Genomic DNA, 26399 nt, shown 5'->3' with positions numbered 1-26399 from the left:
CAACCTAGCTGTCTCCCCTGCTTTCTAGAAGGATCTTAATTAGCCCCAGGTGTCTTGATTAACCTGGAGCTACTGCCATTTGGTTACCATGGTAACAGAGATTTGTTTAGCCTGGGGCTAACATAGCTGTTTTTTACTACTTTCCTATAGCCATCTGGCCTTGCCCTGTCACAATACATGCACACATATCCCGTAAACAAATATCTACCATAAGAAAAAAGAAAAAATGAAGAAATATAGTTTTCATTGCCACTGGAAGACAAAAAAGGATTTATACTTTAGAAAGGGTTGCTTCCTCCTTTAGAATAGTGGGAGTTCCCAGCAGTCTGACACTTTTCTGAGCTGCACTTTCAGCTTTTCTCAGCTGCTCCCTTAAGACTAACTGAATCTTTAGCTTTGAATTATTTGATTTTTTTTTTAAATCTCACTTGGATCTAACAGACTAGAAAACCTTGCCCTGACAAGAAACTAAATTCTCTCTCTCTCTCACACACAAACACATACACATACACACACAGAGCGAGAGCAACAACTCCAGCTTCAGATACACAGCACGATCAAAGATTTGTTTCTGCACTAATACAAGAAACTGCCATTCAAGGGGATGTAGCCCTGCTGTGTTGTATGGTTTTGATTTTTGTTTCCTCCTGAGCTGGATAATACTCCCAGCTGCTCTTCCAATTGGCAAGGCAGAGGCTGTATAGACTGACTCCAGAAAACTGCTCCAGCCCCAAAACAGTGGTAGAATCCATTTGTTGCAAATATAGAAACCAAATGAAAATATCATGACTGGAATATGGTGTATGTATCCCACTCCCCAGCCGGGGGATCTTCCCTTGAATGGAGGGGAAATACTTGTTCTAACTCAAAAGGTGTATACAAACTAGGCTGTCACAGTTGGCAGGAAGGACCTGCATCTGGGCCTCATTAGAGATGCAGGCCTTTAAAAAGGAAGCATCCAGGAGATAATGTAAGGGCCCTTTGTTCCAGAGAGGAACCCAGACCCTCCCTGGGTCCTGGGCCAAGAGAGAATGCAGAGAAAGTTAGAGATGTATTCATTCTACTTTGGACTTGAAAGACTGTTTTGTGTAGTGCCCCCTGAGAGGCCAGGGACATTCACTGAGGCTTTGTCTTCACTACCCGCCGGATCGGCGGGTAGCAATCGGTTTTTCGGGGATCGACTTACCGCGTCTAGTGAAGCCGCGGTAAAATCGATCCCTGATCGCTCTGCCGTCGACTCCGGAAATCCACCTCGGCAAGAGGCGGCAGCGGAGTCGGCGGCAGCGCGGCAGCAGTCGACTTTCCCGCGTCCTCACCGCCAGGTAAGCCGACCTAAAATACGCAACTTCAGCTACGGTATTCACGTAGCTGAAGTTGCATATCTTAGGTCGGACCCCCGCTGCAGTGTAGACCTAGCCTATGTTAACCCTTCCAAGGAATCAGGAATAAAATCATTTTTCATGCTACAATTGTGCCATGCCTCACGATGTGAATCCAAAGATTAGCTGGGGCTGCTACAGAGACCTAAGTATTAGCAGTATCAGCGCCTCATTTCTCCATCACTAATTTTACCTCAGAATATGACCATATAACATACTCTATTTCCCCCTCTTTTCCGATTTCAAGTTGGGAACATTTTCTAAGTGTTTTTATTGTTTTAAATTCTGTGGTGTCACTATGCCCCCTTGATAACATCTGCAAGTTCATGACTGCTACTGAGTGATGTAAGCACAATAGTTTTTAAGGCAATACATACTTTACATAATTTTTTTTTAATGTTTTCAGGGTGTTTCATCTTGACAGGTTTTAAAATAACCTTTCTCTCTGAAGCTGAAGATTCCAGATAAGCTGTTTGACTTATACCCTGGTTCCACATAGACAGTTTATTGCAAGTTGTCTTGTTTGCAAGACAAATTATGGTATTGGCAATAAGTTGTTACAATTTATTATTTTGCTGATGGATGACAGCTGAGTGACTGGTCGTTGAAAAAGAATCCTAGCAATCAGCTATTTCTATAGGATCAAACTTTCCATGAACTGGTGACGTATCTCTAGATGTTTTCACCTGGAGAAGACCTTCCCAGTTTCCTCAAAAATGGTCTCATCCAGATTTTTGATAGTTTTGGGAGCTCACAGACTTACAGTCTCTGTAGTATGCAAGACCCCAAATATTTTTAAAATATTGGTTTAAATAGGAACTTTTCCTAGCTGATACTCACTGACAATGACCTAATTTGAACCTGAATGGATTAAGTTGTGTGGTTCCAAGATAGGCCTCTTTCCTGATTTGTCCAGAGACCTTGGAAGCAGGTGCTGAGAGACAGAGTAAACACATCTGAAGAAGTGAGGTTCTTACCCACGAAAGCTTATGCTCCCAATACTTCTGTTAGTCTTAAAGGTGCCAGAGGACCCTCTGTTGCTTTTTTAGAGTAAACACAGTTCACTAACCATAAAAATCAGGAGCAAGACTGATAAGCTTTGCCTTTTGGGTCAACAAGCCACCTGAGGGGAGGCTGACACTGAAGAATCTCCAAGACTAATCACAACAAGCACCACCAAGCCACTCCAGCCTCTCTATGAGCCTGAAGGAGTCCCATTAGTGAGAAGAGCTGTGCCAGCGGATCATTACTCTCTGGCTTGTCTGCAATTCCAGTTCCTACTCTACATAGGTCCAGAAGATGGTGAGAGCTGAAGAGGTCACAAACTCCCTTTTATCTTAAGTTTCTTTTTTCTGTTTTTGTCTTTTGTCTTGATTAGCTGGGAGATGTCCGAGACTATTTAGCCTTTTCAGTTTTGGGGTTTGGAAGTGAAAGTGTGGGTGTGTGCATGCGTGTGTGTGTACGTCCACCCATATACTCCACATAGGAAAGGCACCTGAAAGAAAAGTTCCCCAGGTTTAAACAGCCCTAAATAGTGTCTGTAAAATTACTCAACATTGAGTGTCTTCTGTGTTCTCTGTTACAAGCCCTAAGAGATTTGAGACTGCCATCTGAAATTTCTGGTGTTTTTTTTTTTTTTAAAAGGTGCAGGTGGGGGCTTGTCAATACAGTTCTATTAGAGTCTGTATTATAATCTCCCATCTTTTGCGGGGGGGAGGTGAGAGGAGGAGGGAGGGAAAGGGTTAGCTGCCACACAAGAATTGAAATCTAGGGAGGAAGCTCTATTATTGGCTCTGAGGTTGTTTCAGACATTAGATAACTTGGTTTTTAGTGGTACTGTATTTAATCATTCAAACTGTACATTTGATTGACTTTGGTAAAATTCTTTAGTTAGGACAACCAACCAGACGGCTACCCTCTTTAGAATTTATAAGGACTGATTAGTTTTAGGATTAAGGGGATTACGGTATTTATGTGATGACTTAGCTCCAATCCAATATTGAGACTAACTTGTTAATTTGACCTTGATTTCATATTGAATTGATAGTTGTATTGTTTTGTATTTAGTTTAGTTCAATATAATTAATAGTAGGTTAGCTTTGGTGATATATTTTCTTGATTTTATTTTTGTTTAATTAAGTGTTTTACTAAAATTTATAGAATAAATACTGACTCACATTTCTGTCGATAAGCAATGTGGGTCCAAAAAACTTTGAGGACCTAGATGGATATCAGCCAATCAACTTAAAAGCCTGACTGGCTCCCGCTAATTAGTCTCTGTTGTAGTCATAGACTTTAGGGCCAGAAAGCACCAGCAAATCATCTTGTCTTATCTTCTGATTATCACAGGCCTCTAAACACCACCCAGGACTTGCACATTAAATCCAACAACCAAAATTACAGCAAAGTATTACAGCCATCAGGAAATGAAATTATTGTGTGACAGGCAGAGAACAATATCAAAGTTCCCTGCAATGGCAGAGAATTGATTAAGTGAAAGAGAGCTTATCCTGGCAAGCACCCCACACTGCAGAGGAAGGTAAAAAACCCCAAGGTCACAGCAGTCTGACCTGAGAGAAAATTCTTATCCTACCCCATATATGAAGATCAGTTTGACCCTAATCAGGTGAGCAAGAACCAGCCAGCCAAATACTGAGGGAAAATTCCCAGGGCTAGCTCAGTACCGTATGACAGGGTGAATATCAGAAAGTTCAGATAAATATCAAAATGTTTGGGGGTGTTTATCTTTACCTCATCTAAACCATTTGAACTGGGCTGAATATTTTGAGGAGAGATTTCCTTGCAATGTTTTGATACTTCTTCCAGGAAATACAGAATTTCCAAACTGCAAAATATAATAAAAAGGAAAAATAACTGTTGTTTTTTTCAAACCAGATTCTGATTGAGTCAAGAGGGGAGATTATTATTTTATCTCAAAATGGGTTCATATCAAAATATTCAAATCCAAGTCCAAGTTTCCACCCAAACTTGCCCAAAATTCAGGGTATGTAGATCCAGAATTTTGCTTCAGTCTGAATTTTATCAAAGCCCCACTCCTATACTGAGATTTAAAATACAAGGACACAGACTTTCATGAGCTACATGGTGAATCAGTGGTTCCACTCCACCCCCAATCCAGCTCCATTCTATCACCATTCCATTTTGGCAGTAGAAGCCCTATTATAGAAGAAAAATTGTAATGCAGTGCAAGGGATTTTTTTTTATTTTTATTTTGCAAGAGTCAACAAATGACTAAAAGAGGACAGGACTGCAAGCCATGCACCTGTAGCACAGAAATGAGAGAATTATATGACATTTTGACATTCTTTTCTTTGTGTCATACTTTACAGCTAAAAACATAAGGATTAAATTCATAAATAGTCCTTCACTCGATAATACAGTAGAATAATACTTTAAATATGTTAATTAGCTAAAGCAATTTGTTTTTAAATAATGTGTCTTCTGCTTTGGGGAATTCTTTCTTGGATACATGCCCCCTTTCCCTGCTCCCCCCATCCCATTTCATAATCAAGTTAAAGAAAATAGAACAAATCCTGAAGCCTTTACTCAGTTTTCACTCACTCCTTACTCAAGCAGACTCTATTAAAATGAATGTGACCTTTGCCTGAGTGAAGTATGAATAAAAAACGCATAAGAATTTGGCCCACTGTTAAGATGAAATACCTTCCATTAATTTTCTTCAATCTATTAAAATGCTGCAGATTTGTATGGATGAGTTAAGACACACAGGAATGTTAAGATTTCTACCTCAGCCTGGTACATATTGCACTTCAGGAGTTTTAGTCAGAAACAAAACATTCCACAGTGTCAGTCTCCGCCACCGAAAGTGGGCCGAGAAAAAAAATCTATTCCTATTTATCTCAGGCTTGGTTAATCATCAGGAAATTGAATCAAACCCGGCATGCTCACCAATCTCCCCTGGGCAGATTTCTAGATGCAGTAGAATAATTGTATTATAAGGGTACTTCTATAGAGATGGATGTACTACTAGAGACTATCAGCTTTAACTTCAATAGGAAATAATATTAAACTTGGAAAAAATACCTTAAACACAGAATAATAGTAATCCCTAGTGTAATGAGATCTTGAGGATGCTTCCTAATTATAAAATAATAATTGGGCTGAATAAACTTCAAGGAGAAAGGACAACTGCCTTGCTGACCTATAGGGAAGTGAGGAATATCATGCCAGGAAAGGCCTGATCCTGCTTCCATTTGAGCAAAACTCCCATTCACTTTCATGGAGAACAACACTGGGGCCTGAGGAAACTAATGAATCAAATCACCCTTAAAAACTTTATTTAAACTCCTTTCCCTTTCTGCAGTTTGACAGCTTCACTTAGTTTTTCTAGTAGTTTCTTCCTCTCTCATTTAAAAATGATAACTTCCCAACAACTACCCAGAGGGGTGCTGACTATCATATGAAAACTGATGAAGGGCCAGAAATCAAGACCCACCAAATCCACCATTATGCCCGAATATCTGGTTCTGACAGACACTTACCCTCAGTCTCTACTATGCCTTGATCAGCTTCTATCTATGTCCCCAGAGCTCCTTAACCTGTTTGTTTTATTGTGTCTCTCTACTAACTGCAACGGCACTAACTCACATCCTACAGCTTTGATCACAGCTTCTACTGCTACTGACAGCAGGAAAGCTTTCTTGAGTGAAACAACACTGGCAAGCAGCAGGTGGAAATAAAAACAAAGAGGCTCAGGTGTTCTAGGGACATCAGTGACACTACAGGCCAGAAGACAGCAGCTGGAGTACAAACAGGATCAGATGCACCAGCAAGAGCAAGAAAACACACACATTAGTGACCTGCAATTCCACATATATATATATATATATATATATATATATAACAAGAAATAAGAGGGCAAATTATACAAGGATGCCTGTCAAAACAATTTAGCAGACTAATCCACTGAGACGCTAAGATAACTTATCCAAATCCTGGATACTGCCAAAGCTCTTAATACTGAACAAACAGATCAAGGAAGCCTCTTTCCTACAGTGCAGAGGCAGACAACACTTTCTGTAAACCAGTGCATCTTGGGAATGTCGTCACTCATTGTGCCAGCTTATCATCAGCCTCATTCCCAGCAGTACCACAAAGAATAGAGATACAAACGTAGTGGATACAATTGTAGCATTCACTATGTGCTAGGCATTTTTTAAACATTCAAGAAGGGATAATCCCTATTCTGATGAGTTCACAGTATAAAGGACAGGTAGACAAGCAGACACAGATTGAGGTAAAATAATTGTCATTGTATATACAAGTCAACTTGATTCACTATAAACAGCACCTCCGAAACAAGAGGAGGCTAAAGGTGGACAGATTTGGGGCCTTGTAGATAAACTCAGGGAACAACAATGGAATAGAGGGGACAGAAATGGTGGCTACACAAAACTCAAGAAAGATAAATAGGGAGAACAGTCATGTAGCGTTTTGAAGATAGTGACAAGTGCCTGGATCCACAAAGGCAGGTGTGAAAGTGAGCTGGTACTTTGTACCGGTAAGAACCCGCACCGGCCCATACCCAGCCCACATTAAAGCGCTGCCGCTTAAAGCACTACCGCCGCAGCGCTTTAATGTCTCTGCCCCTTTTGCCTCCCCTGTCGGTGGCTCTGCCGGTACGCACCCTACCGGCAGGGCCGATGACGGTGGCGACGGGGGGGGTGTGGAGGGGCAGCAACATTAAAATGCTGCCGCGGCAGTGCTTTAAGGACACTCCTTTGCCACGGCAGCACTTTAACATTGCTGCCCCTTCCCCCTACCCCTCCCGTTGGCAGCCCTGCCGGTAGGGTCCGTACCGGCAGAGCCGCCGGCAGGGGAGGCAAAAGGGGCAGGGACATTAAAGCGCTGCCGCGGTAGTGCTTTAAGGATGGTCCTTGGCCGCGGCAGTGCTTTAATGTTGCTGCGTCCCCCCGGGGGGGGGGGGGAGGCAAAGGGAGCAGCTGCCCTGGGGCTGGTGATTTAAAAGGGCCTGGGGCTCCGGACACCGCTGCCGCAGCAGTGGCATCTGGAGCTCCGGGCCCTTTAAATCAACATGGGAGCCCCGGGCAGCACGGGCCAAGGGCTGGCTGGGGGATGCTGACCCCCCCAACCCTGCCCCTTCTGCCCGAGGCCCCGCCCCTTCCGGGGGCAAGAGCCCCTCCCCCCCCCGTACCAGTAAGTGTCCTCAGTTACTTTCACCCCTGCACAAAGGTATTTAGGTGCCTCAATCCCAGACTAAGGCACCTGAGTCCCAGTTTTGGCTCCATTACAAACCACAAAACTCAAGCCTAACACCTGTGGGAGCCTTAACTCACTCAGCACCTAAGTTTTTGGAGTAAAAGGTCCTTCAGTGCCTATGTTTCTGCTTCTAAGACACGCGCATTGCAGCCTCCCTCTAAGCACTCAGGTGCCTGTGTCCTACCAGAATCCTGGAGTGATTCACAAACCAGGCCTTTGGCTGCCTAAGTGGCTTGTGGGGCCTGATGCAATAGGCATGCTCAGAGGTGCCCGAACCATTGGACTACAGAGCCATTTATTCTCACTCTCTCCCCCTCTGGCCCAATGACTATTCCACTGTGGAAAAAATACTTAAATAGTCATTCATTTTGAGAGAGAGAGAGAGAATGACTCTGCAGTCCAGTGATTCAGGCACCCACCTGGGAGGTGGGAGACCCTGGGTCTAGTCTTCCCTGCTCCAATCGCTCTTTCATTATTTATCCACAGTGCAACAGTTTCAACAAGCCCCACAGTTTATCATATTCCGCTGAGAATTGGAAGAACCCTGTTCAAATCCTCTCTCCCACTTTGGCTGGGGCAGAAATTGAACCTGGGTCTCCCACAACCCAGGCAAGTGCTCTTACCTCTGGGCTAAAAGTTATAAGGTGGATACCACTGCCTCCTCTTCTAGCTTGTTGCAAAATAGCATAGGCACCTAACTCTAGAGAGTGAATCAACTGTGAATCACAAGCAGAGACAGGCAGAGATAGAAAAGTGGGTCTTAGCACACAGCCCTTTCATCAGCGTCTCCTATTGGCTAGCTTAGGAGGCTCCCTACCTAGCATGCTGCTTTTTGTGAATCTCAGTATAAGGTGCCTATCTCTCCCCATTCATTGTATAGAGACTTAGGTTCTTAACCCAGGATTTGCGAATCACAGTGATTTTCCAGACAGCTAAAAGTTACGTGCTGTGGTACTCAGCATCATAATGTCTAACACCTTTTGAGCCTGCAGGAAAAGAAGTTCTGATACGATGTGGATGGCGTCATTGGATGGATTTAAATAGAAGAGTGAAATAATCAAACTGATGGGCGAGGAAAATGACTTTAGCAGTTACATCTAGAATGGACGTAAGGGGACAAAGGGTATGTCTGGGAGGCAGGGGAGCAGGATGTTGTAATAGCACAGGGGTCAGCAACGTTCGGCACGCGGCTCGCCAGGGTAAGCACCCTAGCCGGCCGGGCCAGTTTATTTACCTGCTGACGCGGCAGGTTCGGCCGATCGTGGCCCCCACTGGCCGCGGTTCGCAGTCCCGGGCCAAGGGGGCGGCGGGAAGCCGTGGCCAGCACATCTCTTGGCCCGCGCCGCTTCCCGCCACCCCCATTGGCCCGAGACGGCGAACTGCGGTGAGTGGGGGCCGTGATCAGCTGAACCTGCCGCGTCAGCAGGTAAATAAGCTGGCCCGGCTCGCTAGGGTGCTTACCCTGGCGAGCTGTGTGCCGAACGTTGCCGACCCCTGTAATAGCAGATGATGAGGGCCTACATGAGATATTTAGCTGTGAGGATGGGGGGGGGGGGGAAAGATGGTCTCTGGAGATCTTGAGATGGAAAAAGTAGCAGGATTTAGATGTAACCTGGATGTGTAGAGCCAGGAATAGGGGGGAGCCAAAGGTAACTCCGAGAAGACTGACATAAGACAGTGATAGGGAAGTTAGTAGTGTTGTCAACAGTAATAAAGAGAGGAGGAGAAGGCTGGGGAGGGTCTGGTCTGACCATGTAAAACAAAAGTTGATAACAAAGAATGCAAGAAGGGATATCAGAGAGACACACTGAGATACAGGGTTAGATGCAAGTAGACAGCTCAGTGCTGGAGAGATCAATTTGTGATTCATCAGCATAGAAAACATAGCTGAAGCCCCATGTGCTAATGAAATTGCCAGAGACAAGGTGGAGAAGAGGATGAGCAGAGGACCAAGGACAGATCCTGGGTACAACTACGGAGAGTGGAGGAAGAAGGAAATGGGAATAGTCAGAAAGAGAAGAGATAAATCAAGAGGACAGTCTTCCAAAACCCTGTGAGGACAAGATGTCAATAAGGAGAAGATGATCCAACTGCGTCTGAAGCAGAGGATAGACCAAGGAAGATGAGGAGGATGACTTATATGGAGCTTAATGCAGTCTAAAGGGTCCAGCAACAGAGATCCAGTTGCATAGCTGACACTCAACTTTCTGACCTGAATTTTGCCTAAGGATTTTAGAACTGGGCCCCAAATTGTTTGAGACCTAAAAGTAAGGGAAGTTATTTCATTCAAACATAGTAGTATTGTAAGTTACTATTACTCATCTAATAAAATGAAAATAACTGACATGCACTCGCATAAGGTTTTTCAAAAATCCTTTCTGTGATCATCATTGATTTATTCAGCCAGCAACCATTATTTTTCAACTGAAAAAAAGGCCGGCTGATAGTGCAATTACCCACTAAACAGAGTCTGCAGCGCAACTTTGTGATTTACAGCAAAGCACTTATGATGAATGACCGAACCACACAAGTATAATTATTATAGGGACCATAACAAACCATTTTGCATTCCAAAATAACTGATTAATATTGGGAAAACATTGCTGAAGCTGGATTCTAACTCTCCATGCTGATAAAATACATAATGTGATACCAAATTATCCAATTATTAAATGAAAAACATCAATCTTTATTTTTTAGTTCAAGAATATTTGAAAGGGAAGAATAAACAAATATTTTCATGTGATGATTAATTTTCTTGGTAAGAAATACCCTCAATGCATAGCAGAGAACTACAAAACTTAATACATTTAGAACTTCATTTGCAGAAAGACAGACATGAAAAGTCTGATTCTTATTTGACAATATAAAGGGGCCTTACAGGGGGTAATTTATATCCAATTCACACTGCCAGAACTGTGTAAAGAGACTTCAATATAAATGAGAATGAAGCTTTAAAACATTTGTTCGTAATTCTCTTACTGGCAATAAAACTCTCAAAATCTATTTCACAGTCTGAGTTGGCAAAACTTAGCATTACACACATACCATAAGCCAACATCAAATTCATGAAAATGTGCACCATATAAAAGTTACTCAGAAGGAGGGGAGAGAAAAGCATGATGATAACATGCTTTTGAAAATGGTGGGAGTGCTGTGGCTGGGGTTGATGTACTGGGTTGTATTGTATGGCTAGGATTAGTTGGTGGGGTGAGGCGGGTATAAAGTGAAGCATGTGTTTATGCTCCTCTGGGCAGGAGACAGAATTTTCTCAGGAGCTGGTCTAAGACTGTGGAATGAACTCCCCCAGGAACTAAGGACCGTCACAAATCTCACCACCTTTCTGCTCCAAGTGCAAGGTGCATTTCTTTGACCTTGACATCTCTAACATAACCATAGAGCAAGAGTATATAAACACCCTACTAAAACAAGACATTCCACTGCACATGCTTCTCCCATGGGGACCGGAGGAGCAAACAATCAACACATGACAAATAGGTAGTCATGTTGTTTAATACGCTACTGGAAGGCTCTCAGATATTAGAGTGATGTGCATTATATAAGCACCTACATAGAATAGAACAGAAATGCTGTCTTGAATAGGGTTTCCTTCGTGCATAAGGGCCTTTAGGGAAACACAATTACCCAGATTGGAATTTGGCAGGACACCAGGGTTCATACTTCTATTCTTACAATAAAAAAAAAGCATTAATATTTTTAATTACCTAATGTGAACAAGTTGTATGTTTCATCCAAAAGAGACAAGGATGTTTGCTGACCCACAGATTATTCAGATTTTTTTAACTGTCTCTTCCCCTGCCATTATGGGCATCCCTATATTGTTCACATCATTGCAGGATTGTGAGACTTGTCAGGGGCTCACCAGGCAGATGATAGTCCAACCTGTGTACAGGAAATCACCATCTAATAATCAAAAACATGTCTACCTCCACCATTTTCAATACATGTATAAATGGTATCTCTCGTGGTGTTTCATGGGCTATGCAAGGTTCAATTTCTGTAAAGCTTATTTCATCATATAAAAGAAAAGGTTCTACCAATCCCAAAGGATCGTACACATTACCTCCCAGGTTAATGAATGTTTCAGATCTTACCTAAATACACGCTACAGCCAATTCTTATTAACTGAACTAAAAATTATTAAAAATCATAAGAGAGAGAGTATGGTTAAAAGATCAATATACATACAGACATGAGTTTAATTCATTGAGGTGAGGATTCATAGCAGAGATGGTGAGCTTCGTAGTGAAAAATGTTCTTTCAGAAATAGTTAATAGTTTATAGTTCAATGTCCAAATCTCATATTCAGGGCGTACCAGCATAACTGGGACCTCAGTCTTGCGACTCAAACTTCCCCTGATGAAGCCTAAGCAGATCTGATATGACAGAATCAAGACCCAAGGATCTTTTATACAATTTCATGTCTTTTGACAAGTTGGAGTTCCTCAGGGAACAAAAGGTAATTAGGATGACTTTGAAGGAGGTCCATCACCGGTACTTAGCTCTACAAATTAACATAAGGCTCTTTGCTTTTTCGTCCACCATTCACAGTACATTTCAAAGAGAGATTAATATGGAGATATCCCATGTTTACAATTCATTTAAATGCTAGGATCTTCTTTTGACCTCTGAATTATCAGAATACAGCATAGACAGGGACTGTTGATTACATTGTCCACCCTACTCATACATATGTAAATACACAAAAACACAAACTCATGTTTTTTGAGGGTTATTTATTTTGCAGGATGTTTAATCCTTTCTAGCCATGCGTCACACAGTTTATTTGTGTTAATTCCCCTTGCTTTTTTGTTTATGGATTATGCTGGAAGGGGAGAGTCTTTAAAATGAGCTGGCTGGAGAGCCAAGTCACAGGAAGAGGCTGGTCACCACACAGGCAGAGTGGCCATCGGCAAGAGACACCCAGTGGGGAGAGAGAGGTTATGCCGTGCCTGGCCAAAAGTAGGTGCCAGCTGTGAGTAAACCCATTCACACCAATCTACAATATAGATGAATTAATTTAAGAAAATATCTAAATTTGACTTTGTGAGGAAAGACTGAAGAGAGTCACTGGGCTTTAGAAGTCAGACACCGAACAATCACAACCTGAACAAGAACTGGATCACCAGTATTCATAAACTAGCTTGAATACAGAGTGCATGTAAGCAAGAATTGACAAAGGACTTCTAGCAGACATGAAACTCATCCTTGATCCTCTCAAAGAAATATAATGAAGCTATATTACCGCTTAATCAGAGCAACTGCAGTCAGTCTAAGCTTATAATACAGCCCCATCTTTAAACTTCCAGCTTTTCACAGATTTCCTTAGTTTTCTTTGTAGTCGCCACTCTGTATCTAGAATCTTCCAGTTTTCAGTACTTCCAAGTTTCTGAACTTAGCATGCCTAGAGTTCTCCAGTTCCTGAATCCTGCAGTTCTTCTCCACTCCAAAAGTTATAGCCTCTGTATGTAAATGAGGGGTACACAGGCAATTATTCTGATTAGCTTCTAAACAACTCTATCCTGGGTGTGTCTAGGGCATCTACTGTCATAACACTTACTTGCCAAATACAGTAATTGAGAATCTCAAAGCTGTGCATACTGGACTCTGCTCTTTGCCTCTCTTGGATTTGGTAGCTCTTGCTTACTAGACTTAGTTTCTAGTCATGTGTTGTTAATCGTTCCTTGTCAAATCTTCTTAGTTCATGTTGTGGTTTCACTTTCAGATATCAGAGATAGTAAATGTTCTCTTCTTGTTTATACTTATGTTAGACAAACTTTTAAACAGATAGAGAGATAAAGAACTAAAACCCAAACCATTTTATGTTAACATAATTATATCCAACTAATGTGCCACAAATAAAACAAGGCTTAACCACACAAGAGTTGCATTTGCCCTGGATCAAAACACAAGTACTCTCTTGCTCCATCTAGTGACCTGGTGAGGTATACTTTAGACCTAAGCTTGCAGAGATTTCACCATAGCTCTTTTATGACAGCCAAGAATCCAATGTATGGATTTATGGTACTACTGCACCCATCAGTTCTTCTGATATGGTATTTTGATGTATAGCCCATGTGATATTATTGACCTCCATGTGGTTGTAGTCAGAGCTCAGTTTGGTCCCATGTCTGAGTTACAATTCGCATGGTGGTGTGTTTTGATGCATCTATCTTGGGGCGGGGGGGAATATACACACACACACACACACACACACACTTATTTAAATAGGCTTCATCCTTTACACAACAGTAAAGAAATGTAGAGTATTCAGATGGATCAGGAAGGTGTCACATTCTAGGGTGCAATCCAGACCACTGATGGGTTGACAACATCTGCCCTGTAACCTTGGGTGCCTCATAATGCTTTGCTGCTGTAGCTCCCAACCTGGGCTACTCACAACCAGCCTACAGGCATGCAGGTCACACCCTGAATCTGTAAATAGTTGCAGCCCTGATCCAGTAGCTCTGACCCAGCAGCCTGCCAGCAACACACCAGTCACCATCTGGCTCCCACCAGCCTGGGTTACAACCAGCAAGATAACCCCAACACACTCCCAGTCCCAAATTTCCCCAGAAACATGTGCCTTGAAGGGTCCAGCCCTCTCCTGGACAGCTCAGAGAAATAAGGTATGTTGCTACTGTAAAGATATAAAACCACACCACAGTATATTAACTTGACTGGGAGTAAATACAGAATTCCCTTCAAACAGAGAATTGGTAAAAATGAAATAAATTTATTAACAAAACTTACATAGGATTAAGTGAGTTCAAGTATAAGGAATGAAGATAGAAAGAGTTACAACAAAACAAAATACACTTCTAAAATTCTAAAACTTAATCTAGTAAGGTACAATCTTTGCCTAAGCAGGTCTCTCACCTATATTCAACCAAGGAGGGGTTGATATCGCTAGGAACTGAAGGCAAGGGCTCTGTACCTTGTGTCTGTCTACTGAAGGATGCCAAAGATGGCTTCAGTCCTAGTTTATATCTTCCAAAGTTCAATGAACTTGTTTCAAGAGGCAGAATGGCCTCACACATTTCTTCACTTCTTGTGGGTTTCCCATCCTCCTGTATGATTTCTATGTAAATGGGGTTCCAGTTTTTTCCTGATTCCACTATACTTATTTTACATAGAAGACAAGAAGATAGCAATGACATTTCCTCCTGTCTGGGCGGACTGTACATCCGATTATCAATGAGTATCCAGAATTCATTATAGAATGTTAATCCATACATTTCACTATATTAATTACCAGTTGTCATTAGCTTTCAGAAAAAAAACTCACTTATGCATTCTTATAAAACAGCAATATTGTATATGATCATTTGATTCAATTGCTTATCACTTGAGGTTCAGCCCCTGTCTTCATAGACCAGTAAACCTTTGAAATGGATTCTTCTGAAGTTTACCCCTTAAAGTCAAGTTTGTTCAAACCACAAGGAAGGAGACATGGAGTCTGGTGGTGAAGAAAGCTCCATGCTTTTTCTTCCCCCACTTGTTTGCTGAAAGGCAAATTGTTCTACTTCCTGCCATCTCCTTCCCTTGCTGTCTTGTTGGTCCTGTTTATATGTAAATACAGACCTTCATTGTCTTTGCCTGAATATTGGGCAGGTCAGAGAATCAAAGACACATTCCTTTATCTAAGATAGACCTATTTAACAACTCCCCCTGCCATACTTGATTTACACACACCTTAATGATAATTCCAGCATATATTCATAATTCTTAATACACTTCACATATGTACATCACGGAAGAATATTAATTATCATTGAGTTATAGTTGTCAGATGAAAACTGGCAAGGCATATTTTATGCAAAGATCATTACAACAGTGTGTAGGGTGTGAATACAGGGACACTTAGTGTCACAGAAGATACCTTGATTTTTATCCTTGGCTCTCCAACTATTTTATTGTGTTATCTTGGACAAATCTTTTAACTTTCATCACCTTAGTTTTTCCAAATATGAAGTGAAGATAATGATACTTACCCATTTTATAAAGTGCTTTTAAATCTACAAATGAAAGGCTAGTTGAGTGCCAAGTATTATGATTAGAGTCAAAAGTAATCTTACACATAAAATTGCATGCAAATTGGACCATACCTTCCAACAGCCTGTCTCCTCCCACCTGACTGCTGAAATTCAAAGCATCTCACTCACCAGCTGTTGAAAATGCAAAGTTTAATAGAGAAAAACATGAGTATCTTTTTATATTCCATTTAAGCAAAGAAAGCTTCTTATCTCTTTTGGAAAATAGGGACCTAGATGTGCATCTCCAAATTATGTTCTTGTCTTGCCAATGGCTGTGCTCTCCACCTGTACATGAATGTCTAAGGAATTAAACCAGTATTCTGAATATTTACAATCAATTATTAAATAGCAGTGATAATTAGAGCCAATGGGAAGTTTATAGAGATTGATTGCTGCTTTACAAAAATGATTTGCATTATAACAGGTGTTTTATTATAATGTCTGTGCAGCTTTCAAATGCAGGCACCTGGAACATGCTCTGTGGCTCCATGCCATCAGATTCTTCTAAATAAATGTATATGATTACAAAGGAGTACAACGAAGCCAGTGAAGCAGTGCAGCATGACCTCCATTTTGCCAGTGTACGAATCACTCATTCAGCAGTATCTTGGGCTGTGGTTGCCATGCCAAATGAGGTTAATGAACAGCCCGCTGTGTTTCTTTGCCTTTGCTACCATACGGGACAGAACAATACAGCGCCACTTGGATGAAGCAGGTGCTGAAATGTGTCCAAGTGAATGAGTCTGTATACCTGAAATAGTACATCATCTATTATGCTCAGTCCACATTTCACTTCCTTTTTAATTCCATCTCTGAATATTTGTTCTTTGCTTCCTGTGGTGCTCAGAGATCATTTGCATTTTGTCAACAGATTGCAGTGGAAAATCTGTTTAATTTCTTACCTCTTTCTCATGTGATATCATTATAGTAACTCCTCGCTTAATGTTGTAGTTATGTTCCTGGAAAATGTGACTTTAAGTGAAACAATGTTAAGCGAATCCAATTTCCTGATAAGAATTAATGTAAATGGGGGGGGGAGGGTTTAGTTTCCAGGGAATTTTTTTCACCATATATATATATCCATATATATATATATATACACACACACACACACACACACACAGAGAGAGAGTATAAATTTTAAACAAACAATTTAATACTGTTCACAGCTATCATGATTGTGAAGCTTGGTTGAGGTGGTGAAGTTAGAGGGTGGAAGAGGGTGGGATATTTCCCAGGGAATGCCTTGCTGCTAAATGATGAACTAGCACTCGGCTGAGCCCTCAAGGGTTAACACATTGTTGTTAATGTAGCCTCTCACTCTACAAAGCAGCAGGAATGGAGGGGAGGAGAGACAGCATAGCAGACAGAGACAGACACACACCTTGTGTGTGGGAGAGAGAGGGAGATGCACACTGCCCCTTTAAGTAAGCTGACCCCTTTAAGTAAGCTGACCCACTCTTAAGTGCATTGTCTTTTTAAGTGGATCAGGAAGTTGAGACAGCAGCTGCTGCCCCAAGCTCTCTCTGTCTCTCTCTGTCCGTGTCCCCACCCTGCTCTATATGGAGAAGGTGTAAGCGGGGTGTAGGAGCAGGGGGGAGGGGGATACCCTGACATTAGCCCACCCCTTCCCCCCACCCCCCACATGCACAGCAAGCAGGAGGCTCGGGGAGCAGCTCCAAGGCAGAGGGCAGGAGCAGCACATGGCAGTGGGGGAGGGCGGGAGGGACAGCTGAACTGCCCAGCAATTGATAGCCTGCTGGGCAGCTACTGCACAGGGAGCGGGGAGCTGATAGGGGGGCTGCCGGTCCACCCTGGTTCCAAGCCCCCACCAGCTAGCTCCAATGGGCTGCTCTTCCTGCAAGCAGTGGACAAAGCAGGAGGCTGCCAAACGATGTTAGAAGGGAGGCAGCGGAGGCATGGTTGTGCTGGGCTGAGTGTATATCCACCAGTTTCAGGCAGGTTAGTACATGGCATGGCTTAGACATGCTCCGCTGCCACTACCAGTGTATATACTCACTCTACCTCAATGAGAGCTAGAGCGAGCATGTGTATGTGAGCAGGGGAATCAGATCCCTAGCTCCTAGTGTAGACTAACCTTAACTGATGCATAGGCCTTGCACTTCTGCATGAGGTGAATTTCACCCAGTTTGAGCAGCCAGGTATAACTGGAGAGTTCCTCCACCGAGAAGGAAGAAGAAATCCTCCACCAGGCCACTGAATGTCAGCTCTTTCACAGTGACCAATCCATTGTCAGGGCTGAAAGTAGCCTCACTAGTGGTTCCCTTTCCTTTAAAACTCAACCACACATTGGAAGAGGGCTGCTGGATCGGACTACAACTTACACCGGATCCATGAATCCTGTCCACATGAAGCAGAAATACTCCTGCTCCACCACAAGATGGTCTTTCTTGACTACTTGCGCCTTCTGGGAAACCTTGATGCTAAGAACAAGAAAAATAAACTTTTAAGATAAATTGAGCCTTTATATGACAGTACTGGACTCAGTTTTTGAAAAGGGCTCTCCTAATCTGTATGCACAATTTCTGTAATCTGACACACCATTTTTATATATGAAAAAGTTATTTCTGATATCCGGAATACTACCAAATAATCTGGATTTCTCTTCCCTTATTTAAAAGGCAACTAATGACATCACTTCTTTCTATCTCACATATCTTCCACTAAAACTCAATTTGACTTTTATGGGAGCAGAATCGGGCCCACTGTATATTATCTACACCCATGAAACCAGAAATCTGTAATTACATTTTTATTTATAAACCAAGTCAGAGAATGTGTGCCTAATCATAAAATATCCAGCTCTCACTGTAGATTATTTGTTGATTCATTTTGTAACATGAAATGCCTGACAGGGTGTACAAGACAAAGAGGAGAAAAAATCACCGAAAGAAGAGATGTGTGATGGTACCTCACATAAGGCTTTATGGAAATATGCTTAGAATGTGTTTTATGCTACATATGCCATGTAACATATCTCCGTAAAGGTTATGATCTACTGAATGTATTAATCCTATTTGTATGCATGTATCATTTTTGTATTCAAAGTTATGAATGTTGGCTGTGTACTGGCTTGATTGCTAAATAACCTTAGAGCATTTGGTCAGTTCCTGGAGAAAAGAATGTTGAAATTAAGGACCTAATCAAGAAACACTTAAAGGACAATGGATCTTGGAATGCTCCAATCCACATAAGAAGTCTACTTGAGGACCTTCAAGGTAGCATGTAAACAATGGATGCTACCTGTAAAAACTGAGAGTCATGCATGGACATGTGACTTGCCCAGGTGACTTCTAAACTCCATCTTGGAGCTGGACTTTGCATAGGAGTGAGGAGGGAGTCTCCACCCACAAGAGAAAGTCTATTTAAACCCCTGGGAGACCCCTCCATTTGGTCTTCAGCTGGCTAAAGAGAGAGCCTCTCCATCCCCCCCCCCCCCCGCCCCGGATACCTGAAAGAAACTGGAACAAAGGACAGTGACTGCAAGGGGTGTGAGTGATTGCTGGACCCAGGCTAAAAGGAGATTAGTCTGTAAAAGGGAGCATTCTGGAATTGGTGAGGATCTTATCTGTATTCAGTTTGCGTGTTTTAGTTTATTTTGGTTGGTGACTTACTTTGTTCTGTCTGTTACTACTTGGAACCACTTAAATCCTACTTTCTGTATTTAATAAAATCACTTTTTACTTATTAATTAACTCAGAGTATGTATTAATACCTGGGGAGGCAAACAGCTGTGCATATCTCTCTATCAGTGTTATAGAGGGCAAACAATTTATGAGTTTACCCTGCATAAGCTTTATACAGGGTAAAATGGATTTATTTGGGTTTAGACCCCAATGGGAGTTGGGCATTGAGTGTTAGAGACAAGCACACTTCTGTAAGCTGTTTTCAGTTAAGTCTGCAGCTTTGGGGCACTTGGTTCAGATCCTTGGTCTGTGTTGGAGCAGACGGGCGTATCTGGCTCGGCAAGACAGGGTGCTGGGGTCCCGAGCTGGCAGGGCAGGAAAGCAGGGGCAGCAGTAGTCTTGGAACATCAGGTGGCAGCTCCCAAGGGGGTTTCTGTAATCCAACCCATCACAAGATGACTATAAGCAAGTTTAAAGACACCAGCTGACTCGTACAGTTGCCAAACATTGACTCTTCTTGGATTCTGAATAAGTATGTAGAGCCCAAAGATTGCGGATCGTTATAGACATTTTAAAGAGAAGAACAGAAGCAAATAAATATCGTGGAAACTTAATTACCAAAGCTCAATTACTGTATAATATTGATTCAGAAAATTATACTCTACTTATAAGCTGTATTCCTCATACATTGTAAGACCTATTTTTCCCATCGTTTGGTCCACTCATCTCCATTGAGGGGGAAAAAATCTATATTGAAAGCATAAGCAATATCTGGCAAGCGTAAGTCAGTTTCTGAAGTATAATGTATGTCAAATGTGATCATAACCATAAGATAAAAGCATAATTCAGATATGCGTGCACGTATACTCCTGGTGGGGTCTATTAATATCCCAGTGCAGAAAACTCAAGGAAGACTTAGATACTAATCAAATTCCTCTATAAGGACTTAAGTGGTAGCTGGTCAAAATGTTTCATTTAAAATGTTTATCCAATGAAAAACGCCTTTTTTTGTCAAAAAGGAAATTTCCACTGGAAACATCTGTTTCTGATTACATATTTTGTTTTTTCATTGAAAAACCAAACACTTAAAATCTGAATTTTCAGACAATAATCAATTATTGCAGTTTTTAACAATCAAATAAAAAAATTCAGCCAAAAATATGGTTTTCAGCTGGACATTTTCTGTTTTCAGGTTTCCAGTTTTTCAGCAAAAACATGAAAACTTTTAAAGAAAATGGTCAAAGAAAACAAATTTTTGTTTCTGTTAAACTTCTTGGGGGGGGAGGGGGACATTTTCCGATCAGTTCTCTTAAGCACTACTTAGGCTTTGTGCTGTGCTGGCTCTTCACACAGCAGTGAATTTCACTCAGCCGGAACTTCCACACACTAAGCTAAAAGAGGTGATTAGGCCCCTAGAGAGGATAGTTCCTTTCTTTTCCTTAGAGATGCAGATTTTAGTCACCATTCATTCTTTGGATAGATCCATTGAAACCAAAATCCTGGCTCTAGATTAGAATTGAAGTTCATAAATTTAATCTCTCTTCATAGTGGCTAAATCTGAATACTCTCAACTTTATGAAAGTTCAAAAGCTTTTGGATTCTAGGTTTGTGTGCCACATTATAAAGATGCAAGTCAGATTGAGATCTGGAAATAGGATTCTTGACTACTCATGCTATTGCCCAGACAAGGAAGTCAAGACACTAAGATTCTGTTCTTGCCTTAGAATTCAATACAACCCCTATTGAAATCAATGAGGAGCTTTCTATTGCTTTCAATGGGAGTTAAGTGCTTAACATGCTTAAGCACTTTTGAAAATCCCACTAGTTGGCTATCTGCATCTCCAGGTGCCTAAATACCTTTGAAAATGTGACTCACTCTCTATCTTTCATTTTCTCTCTAAAAAGGGGGTTAATAATATAGACTTACTCAGCATTGTAAAGTGATTTGATATCCTCACATAAAAGGCTCAGTGGAAATTATCATTATAATAAAAGGTAATTGTCTTTATGAGCTTGACATATCACCTACTGATGACTTCCTCATATGCTTCATCATATATCCAATTATGTTTTTAATCAACTTAATAAAAAAACAGCATCAATTATAATGCAAGTGAGCCTGTGACTTAGGTGGAATCACCCATTTGATAGCAAAGAATTACTATTTATTAGGACTGCATTAAAATTTTAAGAGTAGTTTTATAAGATCCCATAAAGTCATATATTCACTCCAATCATTAATCTTCTCTGGGCATCTTTAATCAGGGGCTCCTTCAGAGTCATTAAGTAAAACGTTTGCCCTCAGATCTTTAATTATAATGCCCAGATTCCTTAAAAAAATAATCAACATGATTATTGAAGGATTCCCAGATGCGAAGCTGCTCCCTGCTTCAAGTGAAGGATGACATATAAAATTCAGGTTCACCCTATACAAATTATAATATTTGGGAGTCTGGGAGGAAAAGACCACGGGATTATAAAATGGTGCCTCTAGAATTTAAAATGAGGTTGTTGAAGTCAAGAAGTCATGAGATGGATAGAGGAGGTTCCTCTAAAGGTGAAGAAAAGCACCAGGACTCAAACTTGTAACATCTAAGGTTGTCAGCTAAATTGTATGGAACAAAGAGATAGAATATAAATCCTGATTTAAAAACAAAACAGAGTGCAAAACTTTTAGATACCATAGTGATCGACAAATTGTAATTAGAGCTGGGCAAAATTTTTCAACCAAAACTCTTTTTCACTGAAAAATGAACATTCAGGTCAACATTTTGGATTTGGCCCAAACAACAAAAATTGGAAATGCCTAAATATTTTAACAGCTCCAAAACATTACATTTGACATGTGTTTGTGTGTGTGTGTGGGGGGGGGGGGGTCAGATTCACAGGGGGATTTAGGCACCATTCACAAAATGGAGGCAGAGGCACCCCCTGTTATAGCCAATAGCCCAGGGTTTAGGGCATTCACCTAGATTACAAGAGACCAATGTTCAGATCCACGATCTAGAGCAAGGACTTGAATCCAGCTCATACCGCTCCCAGAAGAGTGCCCTAAGCACAAGTCTATATTCTAAGGTGGGTATCTCTTGGTCTCTCCTGTTGAAGCTGCTCCACTTTGGATAGCATTCCTGAATAGTGACTGGGCCAGAGAAAGAACAAATAGGAATGACTCTATAGCATGGTAGCTGGGACACTCACTGGGGGGAGAGGAGGGGACCCCTGGGTTTTAGTCCTGCTCCAAGAATATAAGATCCAAATTATTAACATTGACTATAATTATTTACCTTCAAATACTCCTTTATTAGTGTTACTAACTGATGAGTTTAGAATTCCTAGTTTACCTTCCAGTTAGTTAGTTAATGACGATAATATTTTACACAACTATTCTAGGCAGCACTCCTGCTGAGTGCAGGACCAAGAAAGTGTTCCCACCTGTTTCTCACACCTTGCTGGTGGCTTCACTTAAAGTTGAAGAATCTCAGCCCCACTGAGGATCAGGACCGATGATTGTAAACTCTTTGGAGCATGGCCTATCTTCATTTTGTCTTGTTCTGAGTTGAGCATATTGTCAGCACTTAACGACTAATCCCTCCCCCTTCCAGAAAAGAAAAAAATGCAGAACAGTCATGGCAGAAAATCAGCACTGAATTCTTGCTCAAAAATGTATTCATCTTAAGATTTCTAGAACTCCCTGTTTGTTAGGTTGAAACCAGGGCCGGCTCCAGGCACCAGGCTGGCAAGCAGGTGCTTGGGGCGGCCGCTCCGGAGAGGGGCGGCATGTCCAGCTATTCCGCGGCAATTCAGCGGACGGTCCCTCACTCCCGCTAGGAGCGAAGGACCTCCCGCCGAATTGCCGCCGCAGATCGCGATCGCGGCTTTTTTTTTTTTTTTTTTTTTTTTGGCTGCTTGGGGCGGCCAAAACCCTGGAGCTGGCCCTGGTTGAAACTATAATAGTCTCAGATTGTATTTCAGCCAAAACAAGTGCAGAAGAACAGAAAAAGTTAGTTCAAATTTGAGTAACTTTAGAGATTCACATGGGGTCATTTTAAGGGCTGGGCAAATGTTTCTACAGGTCATTATTTTATTATCCAAACCAATTTCCCCACCTTTAAAAGAGTGACAGGATTATGTTTTGCTGCAGTATGTAACCAGGTGTGGTAACCAGCTCATATAAATGATCTGCTGGCTCATTTGGGCAAGTGTAAATCAGTTACCAGCCTGAACTCAACAGAGACAGGAGTAGCCCTCTAGCAGGGGGAGCTAAGGACAGCAACACCTTCTTCAGTGATTAAAAGGAATGACAAAATAGTTAATCAGTAATCAGTGTAATTCCCATTAGAAGCCTACATTTGCCTATTCTAACTATAGGGAAATAATGTAGTACCTCCTACCACTTTGTGTTAGCTGTTGGCAAAGGGAAACCATTATACAGTACTTATACAACAAAGGGAAATGCAAATGACATTTCAGACACTAATATGAGCTCATAGAGCCACTTGCAGCCCATTGCCTTATTCTGTATCGCAAGTAGAAGTAGTCTGATGCTGTTCCATTTTAACTGAATTAAAAGCCATTGAGACTCTCAAAGACTCAGGCTGCAACACAATCAAATTATTCCACATGTGGCAATAGATGTTTGTCTCGCAGCACAATATGCATCATGCTGAAGGTTATCAAAGGTCCTGAATGTTTGACAGATAATATTACTGCTTGCTCATAGATCAGAGGATATGTCAAGTGAAGACTGCAGTGATTAGTAAGATTATGAAACCCAAGAGTCAAGCATCACTAGAGGGTTTAGAAGAATAGCATGTGGTTTTATGCATTGCCCATAATAATTTTTTTCTGATAGACCTAATTCCCAAGCAGCATTACATGGAATCTTTTGCTACTAGTAATATGCTCTGCTGTGTTAAGTCTTGTCCTAGCATTATTCTCTGTCACCCACCACAGTGGACCTGCCATTCACCTTGGCAAAATTACTTTAGTAAGATATTAATATAGCTAATATCATTGGTAGAATGCAATAAAGAAAAAAGTCAGGAGGAATTGTGAGACATTTTCTCTCAGTAAAATGAATGCTAACATACGTGCTCTAGTTTACCTTCCTAGAGCACGGCCCCTGTTGAAAAATTCCTTCTTTGTGGTCTCTACTTTCTTCCTCTTGCCAAAACATTGAAGAAATTTAAAAAATTCAGTTTCTGTGTTTATCTTATTTTAAATGTTTCTAAATGAATTTAGTGCTAATGAAAGGCATGAATGGAGACTGACATCTTCTGTTCATCCACTGTATACTACAGGTACAGCATTGGCAGTAACTGTGCAAGCTTCCAACACAGGTCTGGCTTCATGCCGTCTGTCCACAGCTGAAAGGCAATGAAAGTCAGTTGCTAATCACCTGAGCCAACCGGTCTCTTCTAACCTTTACTTGCTTTTTTTTCCTGAGTTCCTTGCTGCCTTATGAAAAACATGCGGATCTGGCTCTATGTGTACTTTGTTGTTCCATGGGGCAGATCATCAGTGGATATAAGTTTTCTCTGTTCAATTCAATGGAGTTATGACATTTTATATTAAATGAGACTATTCCCCCTTTAAGTTTAAGCTTGTGGTGGAATTTCAAAAGCTAAAATTAATGAATGAAATTTGGACCATTGAAGTCTATCACAAAACGCCCTTGATTTCAGGGCCCTAGGATTTTATCCTGTGGATGTATCATTCCCTCTCTCCAGATTGAGGGAAATTGAGGGAAGTAGAGGGAGTAAAATAAGGCCTATTCAGCACATTCTAGCACTCAATTCTCTGCTATATTAGTATGTCATTAAGCATGGTGATTGCTTACACTAGGATGTCTCTAAAACTATCCATTTATTTTTCACATTGGTTTACATACATCAGAGAGGTAATGACAGTATGTGATAAAGAAAAGGGAAACTTTTCTGAAAGAGGAATTATTCATCTTTGAAACCATCAGGAACTCCCCACTCAGTTATTCAATATTAGAGCTGGTCAAGCTTTGTTTTAAAAAAGTTTTTCATCAAAAAATGCCCCTGACAACAACATCTTTCCCAAAAGTTTGTCATCATTGTCAAAAAGATTTCATTTTCACAAAATAACATACTAATTTTTACATCTTTTTCAAAATATTTATCAAAAAAGGGTTTCAAAATGTTTCATTTACTGAGCACTAGTCCTCAGTCAAATATAATTCATAAAAAGTTCAGTAACATTCAATAAAGCTTTTAAATGCCATAACATTGTGAAACATTTTGGGGAAAAAGATGTCCATTTTGAAAATTTCAAAAACAAAAACTTGAATTTTTTCCCTAAAACAGATTTTCATTATTTCTATTAACTCTATCTGAAATTAAAGAAAACATATGGGCAGAGAAGTTTTCTAAAAGTTTGACTGTTTAGTGCTTCTGAAGGTGCTGGTCTATTTGAATCCTAGAAGGCAGTGGGCGGAGCTCACCAAAGATCTTGTGAGGGAGGATCCACAAGACCCACGTGGAGGTGCTGGTTTTATAGATTTAGGCCAGGTCTACACAAGAAACTTTTGATGATATGATAATACCACATAAGGGTGTGATCTTTTATGACACTTTTGTACCAGAAAAAAAGCCCCCGTGTAGATGCAGTTACATCAGCTAAAAGAGTTCTTTTGCTGATATAGCTTATTTCATTTGAGGTTTGGTATAAATTATACCAGCTAAAAGAAATATTTTTAAAGGTATATGCTGTGTCTTTATCAGGGGGTGGGGGTGTAAGGAGTGTTTGCTGGCATAGGTATACCAGCAAACCCTTTCTAATGTAGACAAGTCCCTAGAGACTGAAGTCAACTTTTCAAAGTGGTACAGTCAGAGTAGCAATTATACACGTTACCCCACATCACCTAGTGTGCCTCGAGTCTGTTCTTGAGGGCCATTTTATGACTGAAAGGACAGTTTAGTTTCTATGCTGTGGCAACCCAGTTTTCTGCTCTGATTGCTGTAAAGGGGGCCAATTAGTGCTAATGGTAATGTGGAAGGTTTGGGGATATTGATGGTTAGGAGCTTATC

This window comes from Emys orbicularis, chromosome 3 (genome assembly GCF_028017835.1).
Source record: "Emys orbicularis isolate rEmyOrb1 chromosome 3, rEmyOrb1.hap1, whole genome shotgun sequence".
In the NCBI taxonomy this organism is placed as follows: Eukaryota; Metazoa; Chordata; order Testudines; family Emydidae; genus Emys; species Emys orbicularis.
Note: the sequence above shows the minus strand (reverse complement) of the source record.